The sequence below is a fragment of the Bos grunniens genome, chromosome 5 (assembly GCF_055505025.1).
Source record: "Bos grunniens cultivar Pamir isolate PY7600 chromosome 5, Bosgru_T2T1.0, whole genome shotgun sequence".
Lineage (NCBI taxonomy): Eukaryota > Metazoa > Chordata > Mammalia > Artiodactyla > Bovidae > Bos > Bos grunniens.
This window is the reverse complement of record NC_141169.1, coordinates 115189945-115201442: the sequence shown is the minus strand read 5'-3', so window position 1 is coordinate 115201442 and position 11498 is coordinate 115189945. Positions and strand designations below refer to the sequence as shown.

At 48.5% G+C, this 11498-nt stretch overlaps 1 protein-coding gene across 9 annotated transcripts in view; it reads left to right on the top strand.

The window, feature by feature from the left end:
- Positions 1–8090: 8090 nt before the first annotated feature.
- TTLL1 (TTL family tubulin polyglutamylase complex subunit L1) overlaps positions 8091–11498 on the top strand; it is a 35210-nt gene continuing 31802 nt past the window's right edge. For 3 of the 9 annotated variants that reach the window (XR_015164608.1, XM_086403167.1, XM_086403159.1), the window contains exons 1-2: positions 8091–8251; positions 11217–11249. The gene's annotated coding sequence lies outside the window, so the exon portion shown is untranslated. Of the gene's footprint in view, positions 8252–8296; positions 8463–11216; positions 11250–11498 lie in introns of those variants that run through there. The other 6 variants (XM_086403165.1, XM_086403168.1, XM_086403160.1 and 3 more) reach the window with 4 other exon arrangements.

The following is an 11498-nucleotide window of genomic DNA, read 5'->3' as shown; positions in this document are numbered from 1 at the left end:
TGACCGTGTAGAGGTCTGAGTCCTGTGATACCCAGCATCTGCGAGGTGGGACTGTTGATTCTGAGGGAAGAAGCAAAGCCCCATGCAGCCCCGTCAGGACCAAACATCCGCCCCTGCGAATCTTTTTCGGGGCCTGGGCCAGGTCTACATGGGCCCCAGGAGAACCGTGGGGCTGGGGCTTCCCTGGTGGTCCAGTGGTTAGAATCCTCCTTGCAGTGCAGGGCTTGTGGGTTCCATCTCTAGTCGGGCGTCTCTGATCCCACTTGCTGCTGAGCAACTAAGCCTGCGTGCCACGACTGAGACCCCACACAGACTGATAGATAAACTTTTTTTTAAGTTTTTTTTTTTAAAGAAGAACTGTGGAGCCTGGGCCAGCCTCCTTGCCCTTGTGCCTTGTTGGAGGGAATGTAAAATGGGCCTTCCTTGGTGGTCCAACGACTGAGATTCTGAGTTCCCAATGCAGGGGGTCCAGGTTCGAGCCCTGGTCAGGGAACTAGACCCCACATGCCGCAACTAAGGAAAAAATAAATGCTGTAGCCAGGGTGGTCAAGGTGTGGAATCGGTGGCTGTGGCCTCTGGGCTGGGATGAACCAGGCTCAGGGTGCAGGCAGGGGAGCCGGGCAGGACCCACGGCCAGTAGAGTGGGAGCTGCTGGACTGGTCACTCCTGCTGCAGGACTTGCAGGCCGTTTTATGCCTCCACTCAAGTTAGGAAGCATATGGAACCCCGAGCAAAACAAGTGTTTAAAAGTCTACCAAAATGTGCCTTCCGTGGCGGCTATGACAGAGGTGGGTCTGAACCCAAAATGACAAAACGGGAACCAGCACTAGAATGGGGTGTGAGTCTTACTGCCAATAAGAAACAATAAGCAATGTTTATCAATGAATTATGCTTGTAAGTCACAAACACAAGGGAGAATCTCCTCACATAGCAGTCGAAAATCGATGCTAAAGATTTACTAGAGGGTCAAGTTAAAACATGAAGTAAATGTATGATGAATTTTTTTTTTTTGGCCAAGCTGCACAGTTTGTAATGTCTTTGTTCCCCAATCAGAGATTGAAATCAGGCCCTCCACAGTGAAAGTGTGGAGTCCTAACCACTGGACTGCTGGGGACTTCCTGTATGGTGAATTTGAAGTTCTTATTCATTTATGTACCAGCTTTTTGGGCTTCCCTGGTAGCTCAGATGGTAAAGAATCTGCCTGCAATGCTGGAGACCTGAGTTTGATCCCCAGGTCAGGAAGATCCCCTGGAGGAGGGCATGGCAACCCACTCCAGTATCCTTGCCTGGAGAATCTCCATGGACAGAGGAGCCTGGTGGGCTGCAGTCCATGGGGTCGAAAAGAGTGGGACACGACTGAACAACTAAGCACACACTCACACACCAGCTTTTTATAATGATGTGCCTCAAAACTTAAAAAAAGTTGTAGCCACTGTAGAAAGCAGTATGGCAGTCCCTCAAAAAAAATTATGCACAGAATTGTCAAAGGACCCAGAAAGCCCATATTTGAGAATATACCCAAAAGAAATTGAAAGCAGACCCTTGAAAAGATATTTGAACACTCATGTTCAGAGTTATTCACAATGGTCAAAAGGTCATTCACAACTCAAATCCGTGTCCACTGACTGATGAATGAGTAAACAGCATGGTAAATACATACAGTGGAATATTACTCAATCTTAAAAAGAAAAACATTCCCACACAGGCTACAACAGGGATGAAACGTGAGGATATTATGCTAAGTGAAATAAGCCAATCATAAGAAGACGGATTCTAAATGTTTTCACTTGGGTGAAACACCTGAAGGAGTAAGATTCGTAGAGACAGAAAGTAGAATGGTGGTCACTAGGGCTGGGGGAGGAGAGCGGGAATTAGTGTTTAGTGGGAAAAGTTTCAGTTTTGCAAGATAACTAAGTTCTAGAGATTGGTTACCCATGGACATACTGGATCACAACACTGAACTGAACACTTTAAAATGGTTAATATAAGGAATCAGTGCTGACTATTCATTGGAAGGACTGATGCTGAAGCTGAAGCTCCAATACTTTGGCCACCTGATGCGAAGAACTGACTCATTGGAAAAGACCCTGATGCTGGGCAAGACTGAATGCAGGAGGAGAAGGGGATGACAGAGGATGGTTGGATGGCATCATGGACTCGATGGACATGAGTGTGAGCAAGCTCCGGGAGTTGATGATGGACAGGGAAGGACAGGGAAGCCTGGCATGCTGCAGTCCATGGGGTCGCACGGAGTGGAACACGACTGAGTGACTGAACTGACTGATTGATAGTAAATTTTCTTTTGCATGTGTTAATATTTTACCACATTAAAAAAATAAGTATGAGATAAAACCACTCACCAGGTAGGGTCCTTGAGAGGGTGTAACGAGGGGAGTTCTGGCTAAGATTTTAGGGTGCTGTCCTGTACGCAGGAGGGCGGGCTTCATGGGCCGGCCACCTGGGCAGCCGCCCAGGGCCCCCGTGCTCAGATGGGCCCCTCACATGGTTAATGCTGCCGTAGTTGTTTTGAAATTCCTAATAATTTTTGAACAAGAGTTGCCACATTTTCATTTTGCATTGAACCGCAAAATGACGTAACTGAGAGTTCTGGCCCTCAGTCAAGACACCAGCACAGACTTTATCATCAACCTTGTTGGGATGAGCTGGGTGAAGGATGTGCCGTGTTCAGGGTGGAGAAGGGTGTGGGGCCACATGAAGACAGTACGCCTGCCTGGGGAGGGGGAGGGGCAGCGGGACCACCTGCCAAGGAAGGAGAGGGCCATAGACAGCGGAGGCCGGGAAGGGGCTGGGCCAGATCACCCCAAGATGGGGTCTTGACCCCATGATGTTGTTCAGTCGCTAAGTCGTGTCTGACTCTTTGTGACTCTGTGGACTGCAGCACGCCAGGTTCCTCTGACCTTTACTATCTCTTGGCGTGTGCTCAAATTCATGTCTATCGAGTCACTGATGCTATCTAACCAGCTCATCCTCTGTCTCCCCCTTCTCCCCCTGCCCTCAATCTCTCCCAGAATCAAGATCTTTTCCAATGAGTTGGCTCTTCACTTCAGGTGGCCAAAGTATTGGAGCTGATCCCATTCCTTGCTGGTATTTCAAGACTCCCTTGGCGGAATATGACCCCGAGGAACCAGCCTCAGAAACCAGCCAGTGCAGGGACGTCTCATCCAGGAAACAGTGTTTATTGAACACCTGCTACGAGCCAGCAGTAAGCACATCATCTGCGACCTTCTGGTTCTCATCACCTCCTGGGGTTAAAGGGCTGAGGCGGGAACCAAGGAGGGGCAGGGGCAGCAGCGGGGTGCATATTAGCTCTGCCTCCACTAGATGGCGCCAAATATAACTGATGATGGACCCAAAGCACTCCCCCGGCCTGGGCAAGGCGGTGCAGACGTCTCAGGAAGCCTGCAAACAAAGCTCAGAGCATCACCTTGAAAGCGCACTCATCTCCGGAAGATGGCTCTTTGCTTTTCAGGAGGCAGAGGTGTGAACCATCAGCCTTAGTAGGTTCAAATCCAGACTCCGCCACTTAAAAGTTTCACACATTTTCACAACTTAAAACTTTTATTTATTTTCCTTGCTTAATGTAAGTTTTATAGTCTCGTTAGCTTTTCATTACTTTTTTAAAAATTCATAATTTTTAATTGATTAAGTAAAAATAGAATAACAATTGAGATCTACGAATGAGAAGAATGGATTTCTTTGGGGGCAGGAGGGGAGATGATTTCACTTATTTGGGGTACAAAGTTAGTGTGTTCGCTATCATCAAATCAGTTGCAAGTGGTCACAAGGAACCAGCATTCTTAGCTTTCTGGAGCAGGTAGTGGGCTGGATTTGACCGATGCTTTGCTGACTCTTGATCTTGTGTATTAACTGTGTTAATATAATAGGGAAGAACATTTTTGTATTCTATTACAAGTTAATCACTGAAGGGATGCTGCCTATAAACTTAAGTTATACATAATGGCCCACCTCTGGGGATCCTGCTCTCCCGGTAAAGAGCATTAAGCTAAAATACCTTTGTTTAGCTCATAGGAAACCTCCTGAGCAGGTCCACCTGTGAATGGTGGCAGGAGGGAGAAATTAACAAATCCCCTCTGAAGGTTGACAGAAACCAAGAAGTGTATGACTTTACTCCCTTTCCCTTTTAGTATAGAAGGAGCCTGAATTGTAACTCAGGCAAGATGGTTCTTTAGGACACGTGCCTACCATCTTCTTGGTTAGTCGGCTTTTTCAATAGTCATTATTCCTTGTTCCCAAAACCTGTCTCTCGATTTACTGGGCTTATTGGCCTGTCATGTGACAAGCAGTGTGAGCTAGACTCTGTTTCCTTGGCATTGTTTGTTTTTTTCCAATTAAAGGTTTGTTTTCTGATGTCTAAACCTACATGTGCACTAATTATGAAGTGAAGTCGCTCAGTCATGTCCAACTCTTTGCAACCCCATGGACAATAGCCTACCAGGCTCCGCCGTCCATGGGATTCTCCAGGCAAGAATACTGGAGTGGGCTGCCATTTCCTTCTCCAGGGGATCTTCCCAACCCGGGGATCGAACCCGGGTCTCCTGCATTGCAGACAGACGCTTTACCGTCTGAGCCATCAGGGAAGCACATTATAAGCAATAAACTGGTGCAGAATGATACACACAGCCGTTGCAGATCTGTGCCCTGTAATACATGATGTTGGTGATTAAAAAATTCAGAAGAGTGAGAAACATTAATGCATTTTGTGTGTTATAAATAATGAATTACTCTTTCGGGAACAAACGCTAAAAGGAAGGTAAAAAAAAAAGAGAGAGAGAGAGACTGCAATTGTCCTACGCCCAGACACCTAGAATGTAACAGAGCAGGTTTGTAAATTGCTGCTCCTCTTTTCACGCTGCCTTCAAGTACACATTCATGGCTGACAGATGTCTGGGGCACATGCTGTTTTATTGTGTATTAATTCAACAAATATTTGAGCAACTAGTGTGTGCTATACTGAAGCACCTTTTTAAATTTTTTTTAAAACTAATCTTCCCAACAACCCTTCAATGTAGGTGCTATTGTCTCCGTTTATGAATAAGAAACTGAGGCTCAGACAAGTGACATGACCTACCACAAGCCACAAAGCTAGTGCATTCGGGAGTGAGGATTCAATCTAGACCTGGCTTCAGTTTTAAATTTTTCACTAGCCAGGTTGCCATTTCCTAACAGATGGAGTTTTAAAACTTTTCATGCAAAGTTGGGCACAATGAAGGACAGAAACGGTTTGGACCTAACAGAAGCAGAAGATATTAAGAAGAGATGGCAAGAATACACAGAACTATACAAAAAAAGATCTTCATGACCCAGGTCACTCACCTAGAGCCAGACATCCTGGAATGTGAAGTCAAGTGGGCCTTAGAAATCAGCACTACGAACAAAGCTAGTGGAGGTGATGGAATTCCAGTTGAACTATTTCAAATCCTAAAAGATGATGCTGTGAAAGTGCTGCACTCAATATGCCAGCAAATTTGGAAAACTCAGCAGTGACCACAGGACTGGAAAAGGTCAGTTTTCTTTCCAATCCCAGAGAGGCAATGCCAAAGAATGTTCAAACTACCGCATAATTGCACTCATCTCACATGCTAGCAAAGTAATGGTCAAAATTCTCCAAGCCAGGCTTCAACAGTATATGAACCATGAACTTCCAGATGTTCAAGCTGGATTTAGAAAAGGCAGAGGAACCAGAGATCAAATTGCCAATATCTGCTAGATCATCAAAATAGCAAGAAAGTTCCAGAAAAACATCTACTTCTGCTTTATTGACTACACCAAACACTTTGTGTGGATCACAACAAACTGTGGAAAACTCTTCAAGAATGGGAATACCACAGATAGGAATACCAGACCACTTTACCTGCTTCCTGAGAGATCGATCTGTATGCAGGTCAAGAAGCAACAGTTAAAACTGGACATGGAACAACAGACTGTTTCCCAATTGGGAAAGGAGTATGTCAAGGCTTATACTGTCCCCTTGCTTATTTAACTTATATGCAGAGTACATCATGCAAAATGCCGGGCTGGATGAAGCACAAGCTGGAATCAAGATTTTTGGGAGAAATAGCAATAACCTCAGATATGCAGATGATACCACCCTATGGCAGAAAGCGAAGAGCAACTAAAGAGCCTCTTGATGAGAGTGAAAGAGGAGAGTGAAAAAGCTGGCTTAAAACTCAACATTCAAAAAACTAAGATCATTGCATCTGGTCCCATCACTTCATGGCAAATAGATGGGGAAACAATGGAAACAGTGACAGACTTTATTGTTTTAGGCTCCAAAATCACTGCAGATGGTGACTGCAGCCATGAAATTAAAAGACGCTTGCTTCTTGGAAGAAAAGCTATGACCAACCTAGACAGCATATTAAAAAGCAGAGACATTACTTTGCCGACAAAGGTCCATCTAGTCAAAGCTACGGTTTTTCCAGTAATCATGTATGGACGTGAGAGTTGAACCATAAAGCAAGCTGAGAGCTGAAGAATTGATACCTTTGAACTGTGGTGTTGGAAAAGACTCTTGAGAGTCCATTGGACTGCAAGAAGATCAATCCAGTCAATCCCTAAAGGACCGTGTACATTCAGTCCTGAATATTAATTGGAAGGACTGATGCTGAAGCTGAAACTCTAATCCTTTGGCCACCTGATGCAAAGAACTGACTCATTGGAAAAGACCCTGATGCTGGGAAAGACTGAAGGTGGGAGGAGAAGGGGACAACAGAGGATGAGATGGTTGGATGGCATCACTGCCTCGATGAACATGAGTTTGAGCAAGCTCCAGGAGTTGGTGATGGTCAGGGAAGCCTGGCGTGCTGCAGTCCATGGGGTCACAAAGAGTTGGACATGACTGACCAACTGAACTGAACTGAATTGAACAGGAGTTTAAAAGATCTAGTTTGAAAAACTATACCTGTCCCACACTCAGGGAACACTTCATAAATGAGGTGACCTTTGAGTAGGCCACTTACTACTACTTGCTGGGTGCAACTTGTATGTTATCCCTATGACAAACCCTATGTAGTTGGTGCTATGAACAGTCCTAGTTTTACAGATACTGAAGCTGAGCAACAGAGGAGATGAAGAGAGGGACTACAGCCCAGGGCCCCAGGCATCATACTGCTCTACCTGCCACTATCAGGCTGGATCCTGGGCCCCGATCCCTTGCAATCTCATTTCCAGGCCCCCCAAGGTTGCAAGACCCCTGGGGATGGTGGCCTGGGTGGTTCCTCGCAGGACATCAGTCAGTCAGTCAGTTCAGTCGCTCAGTCATGTCCGATTCTTTGCAACTCCATGGACTGAAGCACACCAGGCCTCCCTGTCCATAGCCAATTTCCAGAGCTTACTCAAACTCATGTCCATCGAGTCCGTGATGCCATCCAACCATCTCATCCTCTGTTGTCTCCTTCTCCTCCCGCCTTCAGTCTTTCCCAGAATCAGGGTCTTTTCTAAGGAGTCAGTTCTTTGCATCAGGTGACCAAAGTATTGCAGTTTCAGCTTCAGCATCAGTCCTTCCAATGAACACCCAGGACTGATCTCCCCCAGGATGGACTGGTTGAATCTCCTTGCAGTCCAAGGGACTCTTCAAGAGTCTTCTCCAACACCACAGTTCAAAAGCATCCATTCTTTGGCACTCAGCTTTCTTTACAGTCCAACTCTCACATCCATACATGACTACCAGAAAAACCATAGCTTGACTAGACGGACCTTTGTCGGCAAAGTAATATCTCTGCTTTTTTAAAATGCTGTCTAGGTTGGTCATAGCTTTTCTTCCAAGAAGCAAGGGTCTTTTAATTTTATGGCTGCAGTCACCATCTGCAGTGGTTTTGGAGCCCCAAAAAATAAAGTCTGACACTGTTTCCATTGTTTCCCCATCTATTTGCTATGAAGTGATGGGACCGGATGCCACGATCTGAGTTTTCTGGATGTTGAGTTTTACGTCAGCCCCCGTGCGTAGCGAGCTGTGCAGGTTGGAGGCGCAGCTGCAGAAGAATGGCCAGTCTAACCCCGGAAGCAGTCGCGGCGCCGGCAACGCCGCGTCTCCGGTTGCCAGGGCGCCGTCCCGGAAGTAGAGCGCGGCGGGCGGAGGGCCGGTCCACGCTGGGTAAGCGGGCCGTGTCCTCCAGCGATAGCCGAGTGGGGCTGGAGGCGGGGCCGGGCCGCGGCGCGGGGCCGCCGTGCTCCGCGCTCCCGGGCGCTTCTCAGCGCTCTGCGCCCACAGGTGAGGCCCCGCCGCCGGCGCCGCAGCCTCCGGGACTGAGGGTGTGGCAGTGCTGGGTGGGCGAGTGCGCATGCGCGAGCGGTTGTGGGCGCTGGTCTCCGCGGTTTAGATGCTGCTGGCCGGACTCGCTGTCCCTGGGGGGAAGCCCGCGCTGACCATTGTGCTCCTTTTCTTCCTCCGAGTTCCTATGACTTGTGCCTACTCGATAAGAGTAATTGCATTCCTCTTATCCGTTATTCCAGAATTTAATTGTGCCTAGGCTTTTTCATTCATTTGCAATCTCTATTGTTTCTGTTGGCATCTTGCAGGGCGCAGTGTACCTGTGGGTAGCGCTCTGGACGGGAGACAGGAGATGAGTGTCCCCCTGCTCTGCTCGCCTCTCTCTGGGGGTCTGAACGTCGGCGTTTCCCCTCTTCTTCCTCCCTGTTTTCCCGTCATTAGAGGGGGTGGGGTAGACATACCCCCTTACAGTAGCCGAGGCATAGGGGGATTCATTCTGAAACTAAAAGTATCTTATGGTTGTAAGCCGTTTGGGGTTTGCAGAGCAGTTCTTCGTTCAGGGAATATTCAGAAGCGTAATTGGGGGCTGGGTTGTGGCGGTACAAAAAAGATTGGCCCTGCCCTGCTCTCAGGGAGTTACCTGCGCCGGTAAACACGTGCGAGGAGCAGGGGGAATGAGGAGACTGACAGGCGACACAACTGCAACCCGATGCACTGTGCCCATGTGAAGTCGGCGTTTGTATTATGATTTTATTTCTAGGTGGCTCTTTTTTTTTTTTTTTTTCCAAAAAAGACACGCTAAAAAGGGATGCACATGTCCTGGGATCCTGGCGGAGCTGGGACTTTATTGAAACTGATAGTGATCAGACTGACTGGGAGAGTGGGATGAGGGCAGGGCAGAGAGTGCGTCCACGGTCCTATAGCTGGAAGAGTGAAATGACTCCCACGAATGTGGGTTCTGCCCACAATCTGCTGTTTCTCCTGAGAGGTTGTTCTGGCTTTTGTCTGGGAATAGTCGTAACAACAGGAGGTGGAGGCCTCTTGGCAGAGTTCTGTCTTCCTGGGCACAGAGATTCCCCGAGACGTTCCACTGTTCAGCGGAAATCAGCTGGACTCCCGGCCTCCTACTTCTCGCCCAGATAAATCTGTAGAAGTGTTTACAGATGACTGTTTCCTGGGTGTCTCCCCTGCGAGGCTGATGGCCCCTGTAGGGCTAGGCTGCACCTGCTTCACTACTTGGCACTTGCTTGTGTGTGGCGGGAATTCGTGTCTTTTTTTTCCTTATTGCAGCACGTGGGCTCCTCGGTCTTCACTGTGGCATTCGGGATCTTTAGTTGTGGCATGTGTGATCTGGCTCTCTGACCAGGGATAGAACTTGGGGCCCCTGCATTGGGAGCACAGAGTCTCAGCCACTGGCCCACCAGGGAAGTCCCTCGTGTCTTCTCTTGTTAAGTCATCAAATACTGACTGACAGCCTACTGTTACCAGACGCTGTTCTGGGTGCTGGGGGTTCAGCAGAGATAAGATGGAGCAGCATTCCTGCTCCCAGGGTGACATATGTGTATTGAAGACAGGTGGTCACCAAGGGACCAAATACGTGAACTAGACCAGGCCTTCTCAAACTTGAGCACTCAGGAATGCCCTGAGAATTTAAAACACAGATTCCTGGGGCCCACTCCCAGAGATCTGAATGCATTACCCTACTGTGTGTGCGTGGGTTGGGGAGGATTTGTGTTTCTAACAAGCACCAGGTCGTGATGCCGATGCTGCGGGCTCACAGATCATGCTTTGAGTCCGCACCGGATTAAACAGTTGTGTACACCATGATCGCCATAGAGAAGTGACAACTTGGTAAATGAGGAGGACTGAGATGGGCTTGGGAAGGCTGCTGTGAGGGGTTGGCCTTTGAGAAAGGGCCAGATTTGGGGGATGAGCAAAGGCTTAAGAGTGGATGTCACTTGGTGGGTGAGAGGGCTGAAAAAGGCTGGAGTCTGGAGAGGGAAGGCGGGTGGAAGGATGCTGGGGGACTGCGAGCTTTAATCTCAGCACAGCGGGCAGCTGCTCCCAGGCTTGTGAGCGGAGTGACAAGGTTTGCTTTGTGTGTGTAAAAAGATGGGTCCGCTGCTGGGTGAAGGATGGCTGCAGAGGGGCAACAGTGGGGCCAAGGAAGCCCGTCATTGGGCCTGCTGTGGGTGTCCCTGATTGTGAGGACACTGGGGAAGTCTCTGAACGTGGAATCTTTTGGGTGGAGTGGGCATGATTTGCCACTGGCCTGGATTGATGGTCACTTTCTCCCCAGGACTGCAGTTGAATTTTGTTGGGCTCTTAAAGCACTTTGAACACACTTCTTTTTTTTGGCCATACCTCGTGGCATGTGGGATCTTAGTTTCCTGACCAGGGATCAAACCACGCCCCCTGCACTGGCAGTGTGGAGTCCTAACCACTGGACTGCCGGGCAAGTCCCTGAATGCATCTCTTGCATCCCCTGGATCAGGACTGTCCAGGAGCACCTGGTCCCAGGCAGCTCCATGTCTCTTGTCACCAGTCTGACATAGAGTGGCTGTCAATGCCGAGTGAGACTAGACAGATGAGAAACTAGACTGTTGGTGGCCCCGACGCCCAGGGGTGTCCCTGGGCAAACCAGTTCTCAAGCTTGAGCACATCCTGCCCACTTGCCCCAGGAGTGGGACCCTTAAATAACCAGCAGCTCTCTGGATTCGGGATGGCTGACATACCTCAGGTGGTGACAGCCCGCTTTGACTTCGATCTGTGATCAGCATGAGGGGTATCTCACCAGTCTCTGCTTTTCCTGGTGAGGTTTTTATGGTGCTCAGTTTTGAAAGTAGGTGACCTCGTGGCTTGAAAGTCTGAGGCGTCAGTTCCTATGAACCAGTAGAGAGGTGATGTGTCAAGTTCATTACAATACCACTAATCCTGCTTGGTTTTTAATTTTTTTCTATTTTAGGAGGAAGTCACAGGAAAACAATCTGACAATCAGGTATTTATTTACTTTTCTAAGGAAAAGGACTTCTAAGGAAAAGGATTTCTCAGGTTTGGGGAGGAGTCTGGCTTCTGTACCGTGGGGACTGGCTGATGGCTCCTTTGTTCTAAGACGATTCCTGAGCCCCCTTACTGGCCCTGGCTGGGTGCTGGGGGACCACCTGCTGCCCTGTGGGAGGGCGATGACGCCTGACAAGGGGGCTGCCTGTAAACTGAGGGTTGACATCCCATGTGGGAGGGAGGCCGT